This window comes from Moschus berezovskii, chromosome X, assembly GCF_049115385.1.
Source record: "Moschus berezovskii isolate FMDL1 chromosome X, NW_MosBer_1.0, whole genome shotgun sequence".
NCBI classification, from domain to species: Eukaryota; Metazoa; Chordata; class Mammalia; order Artiodactyla; family Moschidae; genus Moschus; species Moschus berezovskii.
Genome location: NC_142488.1, coordinates 25289047 through 25301232, shown reverse-complemented (window position 1 = coordinate 25301232; position 12186 = coordinate 25289047).

The following is a 12186-nucleotide window of genomic DNA, read 5'->3' as shown; positions in this document are numbered from 1 at the left end:
TAACCCTAGAAATCCAGTTCATAGATTCCTTTCCCTGAAAACCCTGTTTACTACCTCCTAGACATCCTGGCGTTCTTAATGTTCCTTGAATATGCCTAGGGTATCCATTCCTTAAAGCCTCTGTATTTTCTAGTTTCCTCTACTTGAGAAAAATTTCCTTTTTCTGTAACTGCCTTTTCTCAGTTCTCAAGCCTCAGATCAAAGACCACTTCTTCAGAAATGCCTTCCTTAAACACCCTGGATAGAGAAAATGTTCAGTCATTATCACATTCCCCAGTATGAGAAAGTGTTAGTCATTCAGCTGTGTCCAACTCTTTGCAACCCTATAGACTCCTGTCAGGCTCCTCTGTCCATGGGATTTTGCAGGCAAGAATACTGGAGTGGGTTGCTGTTTCTGTCTCCAGGGGATCTTCCTGACCCAGGGATCAAACTCAGGTCCCCTGCATTGCAGTCAGATTCTTTATCATCTGAGCCACCAGGAAGGTAAGTTATCACATCCCCCAGTATATGCTACATAATACATAATGGCAAGATATCTTGTTTCTGCAGGTTTTCACTTTTTTTGTTATTTACCTTTAACTACTGGAATATAAGGTCCAGTGTGGGTTACTTGTTTGTTTTTCTCAACTCTGAATCCCCAGACTAAAACTAGAGCCTGTTCTGTATCAAGACCTCAAAGAGTATTTGCTAAATAGGCACATTAATAAATGAGTATAAGAAATACAGTTAAATTGACACTTTGCATTCTGTGTGTTGGCCATATATCAAAATAGGTTGAGTTCCTTCAACATTAATTTGGAAGAGTGCTCTAAGAAAAAACTAAACTGACAACTTCAAATGTGTGACTTGATGATACAGGTGACCTAGCAATGTGTTATAAAACAAAGGAAAATTTTCCCCTACATTTCACTGTGAAATATCTAGTGTAAGTGAGAGAACTGTGATTTTATTAATCTGCTATTTACTCAGCAGAAGATAAAATGTGAGAATAGGAGTTAGGACTATAAATTAGAGAAACTGATTGCTACAAAATATGTAACATTACATAAGTGATCTTCAAAGAAGATTTATCTCGTGATGTTGCAAAGAAGGAGATAAAGTTATGAAGAGAATAAATTTTGTTGCAAAGTACTTTACTATCCAACTAGTAGAGAATTATATAAAATGCAATCCATTACTTTAGTAAGGTCGGAATCCTTTTAAATATGTTCTTGTATGAGGGTCAAATGCGAGAGTTAAGTACTGGGTAATTAACCTAAGGGAAGCAACCCTGACATATCTTAGGGATCAGTTCCATGTGCCCCCAATTATAAACTTCTTCTGATAAAATTGGGGTCAGTACAGATGCAAGAAATTGTTGGTATTTTGAAGAGCATCCCAGATCACAGAAAATATAAAACAGAAAATACATCTTTCATAATTATTTCTAGGAGAGAGGGCTGTATATTTTAGAATAGAAAGGGAGCAGGTCTCATGAACTGATTAAATTTTTGTTTCAGAACAGCAAAAAAACCATAAATGATAACATGACAAACAGATTAGGGTAGAAAGTTATTATCAATCAAATTGAAAATTATAACTATTAGATTTTAGGAGTTAGAAGCTTTACACAAAGTAGAGGAGCAAAATACGAAATGCTATGTATGTTAAATAGAACTAAAGCTATTTTACAGTTTCTCTTGATTTCACTGAGTAAGTCACTTATTCATCTGTAGAATAAACTTTTATTGATTACCTCAGATTTGAGGGCACCATAGTAGGGCACAGAGGAAGATGGTTAGAAGAATGACAAAACTTCTGTATTCAGGATCGTTTAGGCTACTGTGGAAGACATGTATAAGCAAATAATTGCAATGAAATAATATATCTAGAATCAGAATAGAGTTAAGAAGACCATTTTATGGGGAATTGGGGAAAATACTGTGCTTCCCTGATGGCTCAGTGGTAAAAAATCTGCCTGCCAATGCAGGAGACGTGGGTTCGATCCCTGGGTTGGGAAGATTCCCTGGAGGAGAAAATGGCAACCCACCCCAATATTCTTGCCTGGAAAATCCCATGGACAAAGGAGCCTAGTGGGCTACAGTTCACGCAGTCACAAAGAGTTGGACATGACTTAGCAACTGAGCATGCACACACAGGGGAGATATTAAGGGAAACTGCCATTTGGATAGAGTCAATCTTCAAGGATTTTAGAAAAGAACATTATATACAAATTGAGAGACGTGAAAAATCAAAAAGAGAAGGAAAGACACAGTATTGTGGCATGTACTGGTAAACATACACTAATTTGATCTTCTGAAAAATATTTACTCAAACTTACTATGTGTCAAACACTATTAGAGGTCCCCAAGGACAAAGCAGAGACTAATGATGATGTGAAGCATTCATCATTAGTCAGCCATCTCAGTGGGATTTAATGACCCAGTGGAAATAAGAGGGGAGGGAAAAGACAATTGAAGGATGAGTTCAGTCACAGTAGCAAGAGTAGTTTTCTGGGAAGAAGTAAAAATGGATAACGGTTCTAGTTAGCTGTGTTGCTAACCTCTAAATTTGGTATATCAAAAAACTCAAATTAATCTTTCTGTGATTAACTTATTCCTACTAAAATTTAAAAATTATTAATAGTACCATACTCTCATCTTTATTTTTATAAATATGCAAAATAAAACAAATAATATTCATTCCTTCCTGTCTGTTAGCCTCTGTTGCTCCATTCATTAACTGGCCATCTTTGCTCCAGAACTCCCAAGTCCCCCACCAAGAATGTCATTCTCACCTCTTTCTATGTTCTTATTAAGACAGAATAAGTTATCAAAAATCTCCCAAGGAACAAAAGGCCAGGACCAGATGGCTTCACTAGTTAACTTTACCAAACATTTAAAGAAGAATTTACAACAATCCTTTTCACATTCTTTTTACAAAAAGAAGAATAAAGGAGGGAACATGCACAAAGTCATTTTATGGAGCCAACATTATTCTGATACTAAAACCAGAAAAGGGCACTATTAGAAAAGAGAACTACAGGCCAATATCCCTGATGAATATAGATGGAAAAATTCTCAATAAAATACTAGCAAACCAAATTCAGCAGCACGTTAAAGGATCATTCACCATGATCAAGTGGGATTCATTCATGAGAAGCAAGGATAGTTCAACATACGCACATCAATCAATGTAATACTTCCCATTAATAAAAGAATCATATGATCATCTCAATAGCTGAAAAAGCATTTGACAAAATTTAACATCCATTCATGATAAAAATTCTTACAGTAGGCCCAGAAGGAAAATATCTCAACATAATAGCCATATATGATAAGTCCTTAGCTAACACTGTAATGGTAACAAGTTGAAAGCTTTTCCTTTAAGATCAGGAACAAGACAAGGGCACCAACTCTCACTACTCTTACTCATTTCATAATATATGTAAATAAAACCATCATGCTGTATGCCTTAAACTTATATAGTGATGTATGTCAATTATTTATCAATATTAAATTTCTTGGTTTCCTTACAGCATAGCTCTAACAAATTATGATGCTATAAACATTAAAAACAAAGTGCTTAAATATGATATCAGATAGTACCACTCAATGACAACCCACTCCAGTGTTCTTGCCTAGAGAATCCCAGGGATGGGGGAGCCTGGTGGGCTGCCGTCTATGGGGTTGCACAGAGTTGGACATGACTGAAGCAACTTAGCAGCAGCAGTACCACTCAAAGTATAGTAATCTTTAATTTTTTTTTAAACTAGTCTACAATGAAGTAAGCACAAAAACTGAGACTAAATCTTTAGAAATTTTTATAGCAATCTGATAGGATAATTTTATGCTTGTGGAATCTAATAATAACTTAAGAATAGATTTGTAGTTTTTATGTTTATTTTTGATTATTTTCATAAATTAAGTACTACCCTATTAAAATTATCCATCTGTGAAGAACTGGTAATGATATTTAAAAAGTGGACAAACAAATAAATAAAAACTATTGGTCCTCTGCTTAGAACATTTTAAAAAGCACCAGTATAGGACATTTTATTGACACTCAGAATATGGCACTCTTTCACTACATTCTTCCAGAATGACTATTCAATTCTGAAATTACAAATTATAACAAATTATGGGTAAATGCACACTTTCTATATCTATCTTCCGTCTCTTATTTATGTTGAGCTTCAGCATATTCTCTGTGAACATTCATTTTTCTAAAATTATCCATAAATATACAAACATACTTAAAGCATGATACTGAAATTATTAATTTCAGAAAAATGTTTTTTGAAAACCTGGAGCCATATTATAGAGTGCTAGTATTTAATAATTATCAAATGTCAGATTGTACATTTGCTTTTGTCTTTCTGTTACACATGTTTATACTGTTGAAAATAAAAAGACCCAGAAATCAAGGCATGTGTCATGAATGTTATTTTGAAGGCACAGGCTCCCTTCCCAAAGGCCCTGTATTCTTCACATTATCATGTGGGAACTAGGAAAGCACCATTAGCTTAGCTTTTAAAAAGTATGCTCATTAGAGTGAAGTTGTAAGGTTTATGAGGTATCAGGTGTAAAGCCTATGGGAAAGCTTGCTAACAGGAAGAAATGCAGAGAGATGATGGTGAAGTGTGCATTCAGAACCCAAACAGGAATAGTTGTTCTGTTCTGCTGCAGCTTGTAGAGCTGATTTCAGGTGAAACTTGGTCAACACAAGAGCAAATAATGAAAATAAAAGACTAAAACATGAGAAAATCATTACTAAAGACAGTAATCACAAACATTTAACACTGATAAATATTTTATTTCTTTTTGCTTGTTAAAGTATTTGAAACTTTAGTGTGTCTAAGAAGCACCTCATCAGATCAATACTCAGATATTCTGAGTGATTGTGGGGTGGATCTGGAATTCTGCACGTTTAACAAGATACCTCCCCAATGGTAGCCAGAATAATGTCCCACCCCCAAAGAAGTACATGTCCCAATTCCTAGAATCTATGCATATGTCACTTTACATGGCAAAAGGGACTTTGCAGGTGAGACTAAATTAAGGACCTTGACATGAGATTTTTTTGGACGATCCAGGTAGGCTTAATATAACCACAAGGGCCTTAAAAAGAGAGTGGCAAGAGAAGGAGGTATTAGGATAGAAGCAGATGTTGGAGAGGGGACAAGAGAGCAGTAGAAAGAGAATGAGATGGAGGGAGAGATGTGAAAATAATTTAAAGATAGAGGAAGGGGCCATAACCCAAGGAATGCCAGTAGCTCCTAGAAGCTTGAGAAAGCAAGAAAATGTATTCCTCCCTAGAGGCTCCAAAAGGAACATGTTGATTTTAGGACTTTTACCACCAGAACTGTGAGATAATCAATTTATATTATGTTATGCTGGTAAATTTGTGGTAAATTATTACAGCAGCAAGAAGAAATCAAAATACTCCCAAACAGAAGACACTTTTTAGATAGCATTCTACTGTGTTATAGACCAGTAACACTGATGAACATAGATGCAAAAATCCTCAACACAATACTAGCAAACAGATTCCAACAACACATTAAAAGGATCATATACCATGATCAACAGGGATTTATCCCAGTAATGCAAGGATTCTTCAACATATGCAAATCAATGTGATATACCATATTAGCAAACTAAAGAATAAAAATCATATGAGTATCTCAATAAATGAACAAAAAGCTTTTGACAAAGTTCAACACCCATTTATGATAATAATAATAATAATAGTAATAGTAATAAAGTCTCCAGGAAATGAACCTAGAGAGAACCTACCTCAACCTAATAAAGCCCATATAAGACAAACCCACAGCAAATATCATTCTCAATGGTGAAAAGCTGAAAGCATTTCCCCTAAAATCAGGAACAAGACAAGGACATTCACTGTCACCACTCTTATTCAACATAATTTTGGAAGTCCTCACCATGGCAATCAGAGAAGAAATAAAACAAGTGACAAATTGGAAAAGAAGTAAAATTGTCACTGTTCACAAATATATGTTACTATACATAGAAAATCCTAAAGATTCCACCAGAAAACTACTGGACATAATCAATGAATCTGGTAAAGTTGCAGGATACAAAATTAATACACAGAAATCTGCATTCCTATATACCAACAATGAAAGAGCAGAAAGAAATGAAGGAAACAATCCCAATTACCAGCACAACAAAAAGAATAAAATAACTAGGAATAAATCTACCTAAGGAAGCAAAAGACCTGTACTCAGAAAACTATAAAACACTGATGAAAGAAATCAAAGAGGACACAAACAGATGGAAAAATATACCATGTTCTTGGATTGGAAGAATCAATATAATGAAAATGAATGTACTACTCAGAGCAATCTACAGATTCAATGCATTCCCATCAAATTACCAAAGTCATTCTTCACAGAATGAGAAGAAAAAATCTCACAATTTGTATGGAAACACCCCAAGGAGCCAAGTAATCTTGAGACAGAAAAATGGAGTTGGAGGAATCAGGCTCCTTGATTTCAAACCATATTACAAAACTATAGTAATCAAAACAGTATGGTACTGGCACAAAAATAAACATATAGACCAATGGTGCAGGATAGAAAGCCTAGAGATAAACCCATGCATCTATGGTCACCTAATCTATGACAAAGGAGCCAAGAATATACAATGGAGAAAAGATAGCCTCTTCAATAAGTGGTACTGGGAAATCTGGACAGCTGCATGTAAAAAGAATGAAATTAAAACACTAACATCATACTCAAAATGAATTAGAGACCTAAATGTAAGATTGGACACTATAAAACTCTTAGAGAAAAATATACACAGAACACTCTTTGACATAAGTCACAGCAAAATCATTTTTGACCCACCTCCTAATAAAAATAAAAACAAAAAAAAACCAACTTAGACCTAATTAAACTTAAAAGCTTTGCACAGAAAAGGAAATCACAATCAAGACAAAAAGACAGTCCTCAGAATGACAGAACATACTTGCAAACAAAGCAACAAAGGATTGATCTCAAAATACATAAACAGCTTATGGAGCTCAATATCAAAAAAACAAACAATCCAATCAAAAAATGGGCAGAAGACCTAAATAGACATCTTCCAAAGAAAACATATAGATGACCAAGAGGATCATGAAAAGATGTTCAGCATCACTAATTATTAGAGAAATGCAAATCAAAACTGCAATGAGGTATCACCTCACACCGGCCAGAATGGCCAACATCAAAATGTCTACAAACAATAAATGCTGGAGAGGGTGTGGAGAAAAAGGAACCTTCTTACACTGTTGGTGACAATGTAAACTGGTACAGCCACTGTGGAGAACAATATGGAGGTTCCTTAATAAACCAAACATAGAACTATCACATGACCCAGCAATCCCACCGCTGGGCATATACCCTGAGAAAACCATAACTGAAAAAGACACATGTACCCCAGTGTTCATTGCAGCACTATTTACAATAGCCAGGACATGGGAGCAACCTAGATATCCATTGATGGATGAATGGATAAAGAAGATGTGGTGCATAAATATGATGGAATATTGCTCAGTCATAGAAAAGAATGAAATTGAGTCATTTGAAACAATGTGGACGAACCTAGAGCCTGTCATACAGAGTAAAGTCAGATAAGAAAAATATCGTATATTAACACATATATATGGAATCTAGAAAAATGGTATTGATGAGCCTATTAGCAAGACAAGAATATAGGCACAGGCATAGAGGACAGACTTGTGGACACTGTGAGGGAAAGAAGTGGGGTAAAAATTAAAAGTAGCATTAACATATATACACTGTTCCGTTCCGATCCGTCGCTCAGTCATGTCCGACTCTTTGCGACCCCGTGGACTGTAGCCTACCAGGCTTCTCTGTCCATGGGATTCTCCAGGCAAGAATACTGGAGTGGGTTACTGTTTCCTTCTCCAGGGGATCTTTCTGACATATATACACTACCATGTTTAAAATATATAGCTAGCAGGAAGCTACTGTATAGCACAGGAAGCTCAGTTTGGTGCTCAGTGATGACCTAGAGGGGTGGAATGGAGGATGGGAGGGAGGCTTAAGAAGGTGGGGATATATGTACACATGTGGCAGATTCACGATGTTGTATAGCAAAAACTAGCATAATATTGTAAAACAACTATATTCCAAAAAAAAAGACATATCTGCCCACCATCCTTCTCATGGTGGGCATTGTGGTCTTGGTTATAAAGGTGATGAGGTCAGTTTGGGATTCTTAGGTAAAATATTAAAGAAAACTCTTAATCAGGACTTTATAATAATAATAAGCCTTAATAATAACAAAAACTTGATATTAAAAATTTATTCAAGAAATAGAATATCTATAAAGCCCTAAGTAATTAGCTAAATCATAAACTCAGATGAATGGTTAAATGTAGATTACATACAGATATAAATATGTGTAGCTCTTTTATTTTATGTGGGTACAAGTGGTATAATTTTACCAAAAGTTTACAGGATAGTGTTAAAATTAAATACAAAATTGAGACCAGACTTAGGAATTCCCTGAGCAAAGAAAACCATTGAAGCCATGTTAACTTAGGCTATGTCTTGTAAGTGCCTCTGATAATCATAAAAGAACCTTAAATCATCTTCCTAAAAATGGTCTGAGAAAGTCACTTTTAACCAATCTACTGCCATCTGGAAACACCTACTGTAATAACCAATCACTGAAAAGGTTAACAACTTCCTCATTTCTACTTTATAAGTCCTACTATAGTTTAATGCCCCCGAGCTTCATATCAGTCTTTGCATTTGGAAAGTCCCAGTTTGTGAACTGTTTATATATGCACAACATATACGAACTTAAATACTACTCATTGATTTATTGGTTGAAAATTTTCTATTTCTGTATTTGTGACAGTTTCTGGCATTAGAAATAGGAAGGACCCCAAAACCCTCAACAACTCTGAGGTCAGTGAGCAAAAGGTGCTGGTATGCAGAGCCCACTGAGCTCACTGTTTCGTGCCAACTCCAGAGTTTGAAGTTAAATTCTCTCTTGAATTCTACCACTGCTCTCTTTGCCTTTTGAGGTCTCTGACTTTACTGTGCATATATGTATTTTGCTTGTTTAAGCTTCTTGGTAAGCTTCTATAAAGGGAGAAACCTGTGATTCCCTGGGTTTTAGGGAGTGATAGGATTACCAGGCTCCCCATTGATTATTTGGGGTTTAGGAAATCTAAAGGCAAAAATGGGTTCCATCTGGTCTAAAACTGTCTACTTCTCTCAAAAATTTCTGCTTCCTATATCTATAATCACTATAAACAGAATCTTGTGCCTTTTTGGAAAATGAGTGAACTTTTGGATAATTTGGAATAATAGGGGCTTCGTTGGGGAAGCTTCAATGCCATCTTAAGGAGCACCTTTCAAAAGAGAGGATCTCAAAATTTCAGAGAAATTGAAATGCATTCTTTGATCGGTATACAGAAGCTCTGCAAAGACAAAATGATTCAAAAATAGCTTCTCTAAAAGAATGTTTATGGCAAGCAAATACAAATCTTTAGCAATAGCTTTGGCCATCTGCTCAGGTAACCTTAACTTAAGTCTATGTGCCAGAAACACAATTTGGATCCATTTATTCTTTTTAATTTTGAATTATTATACCCAAGACATGGGTAAAATTTATAAGTGAAAGCTATAAGATTTCTGTACGTGCTGTCTATAGGTTTATGTATGTATGCGTGTATATTATGTATATGTGATATTTTTAAGAGTTCTACTTAGAGATGGATACAAGGTGGTAGAGTAGAAGGACATGAACCTACCCCCTCTCATGAAAGCATCAAAGCCACAACTAACTGATGAACCATCATAGACAAAAAACCAAACAAACAAAAACCTCTACTAGAACATACCAAAAAAGATACACATACTTAAATACTACTCATTGATTTATTGGTTGCAATTTTGCTATTTCTGGATTTGTGACAATTTCTGGCATTAGAAATGGGACCCAAAAACCCTCAACGACTCTGAGGTCAGCGAGCAAAAAGTGCTGGTATGCAGAACCCACTGAGCTCACTGCTTTGTTCCAACTCCAGAGTTTGAAGGTAAAGTCTCTTGAATTCAACCTCTGCTCTCTTTGCCTTTTGAGGTCTCTGACTTTACTGTGCATATATGTATTTTGTTTGTTGAAATCCAAGACAAAGAAGAAGCTACAATCAGATGGCAGGAGGGGCACAAGTGCAAGAAAATCAAATTCCATACATGCTGACCCACAAACTGGAAAATAATTATACCATAGAAGTTCTCCCACAGGAGTGAAAGTTCTGAGTCCCACGTCAGGCTCCCCAGCCTAAGAGTCTGGCAATGGGTGGAGAAGCCCCTAGAGAATCTGGCTTTGAAGGCCAGTGAGGCTTGATCTCAGGAATTCTGCAGGATGGGGGAAAGAAACCCCACTCATAGAGGGCACACACAAGTTCTCCTGTACACCAGAACCCAGGAAAAAAAGCTGGGCCAAACCTACCTGCTAGTATTGGAGGGTCTCCTGCAGAGATGGGGCAGCTGTGGCTCACTATGGGGTCAACGACTTCGCCTGTGGTAGTTCTGGGGAGTATGTAGTGACATGAGCCTTCCAAAAGGATGCCAATTTCTCACCAAATCCCGGCCCCACCCAATAGCCCATGGGCTCCAGTGCCTCAGGAAAATCATCCAATAGGGTGGGAACTAATTTATGGTTGAGGTGGGGTACAGCGGGGAGGAGGGATAGACTGGGAGACTGGGATTGCGTGTATACACTGCTATATTTAAAATAGATAACCAACAAGGACCTACTGTACAGCACAGGGAACTCTGCTCAATATTCTATAATAACCTAAATGGGAAAAGAACTTGAATGAAATTAACACACTGTTAATCAACTATACTCCAATACAAAATAATTTTTTTTTTAATGAAGGCCAAATGATACATTTAGGTCACATTAATCCTGGAGATTGGGCTTCTTTGGTAGCTCAGCTGGCCTCAGCAATGCAGGAGACCCCAGTTTGATTCTGGCATTGGGAAGATCCCCTGGAGAAGGGCATGGCAACCCACTCCAGTATTCTTGGGTGGAGAATCCCCATGGACAGAGGAGCCTGGGCTACAGTCCATGGGGTTGCAAAAAGTCAGACATGACTGAGCGACTAAGCACAGCAAAATCCTGAAGAAGAAGGAAAAAATATTCATTAAATTGAGGAGGAAGAAAAAAATCTGTTTAATTTGTTTATAGTACCTTTTTCATGTTTCATTGAATTACTAAATATTACTGTGCTTAGTCGCTCAGTTGTGTCCAACTCTTCGTGACCCCATGGACTGCAGCCCGCCAGGCTCCTCTGTCCATGGAATTCTCCAGGCAAGAATACTGGAGTGGGTTGCCATTTCCTTCTCTAACTAAACTCTCTAAATTAAATGTAACACAGACAATATTTTCTACCTGGGTTTATTAGTCAAATAAGCTCATGCTGTCTTCATGTTACAGAATTAGTCAACAAGAAAAATAACTTTAAATGATGGTAGTGTTCTTGCCTGGAGAATCCCAGGGACGGGGGAGCCTGGTGGGCTTCCGTCTATGGGGTCACACAGAGTCGGACACGACTGAAGTGACTTAGCAGCAGCAGCAGCAGCTATTTGATGTCTAAACTAAGCATAATATAAAAAACAAGTAATTCAAATAAATGTAAATAACATAAAGGTTTATACTAAGTTAAAGTACATAATGGATATTTATGGCATATTTAGATCCTTTCTAAATAATATACTGAGACATTGATTGCTAAACATAAGTTTAAATTTATCTACATTTGGCTTTTTTATTTTTACAGGGACAACATATACTTTGGTCTGTTAATAAATATGTCTTTTGCCACATTAAAAATCGTGTTATAAAAAACGTCGCTACAAGTTATAAATTTTATAATTATGTATTTATAAATTTGTTACCAACTACTACAGATTCTAATATATGACAGACAGTTTACAACTGCCTGCTTCCTAATTTTTACTGGAAAGAAAAGGTTACTGATAGTTAAAATTTATAATTTATATATAAATACAGAACTACTAGAAATGATAAGAGTGAAGGAAAACTACTCTGTATATACAGAGTATGAGAATAAAATGAAACGTATTTTTATATGAAGAACATGTAATGAATATAGGATGTGTTTCGTTAAGGAAAAAGAGAATAATGT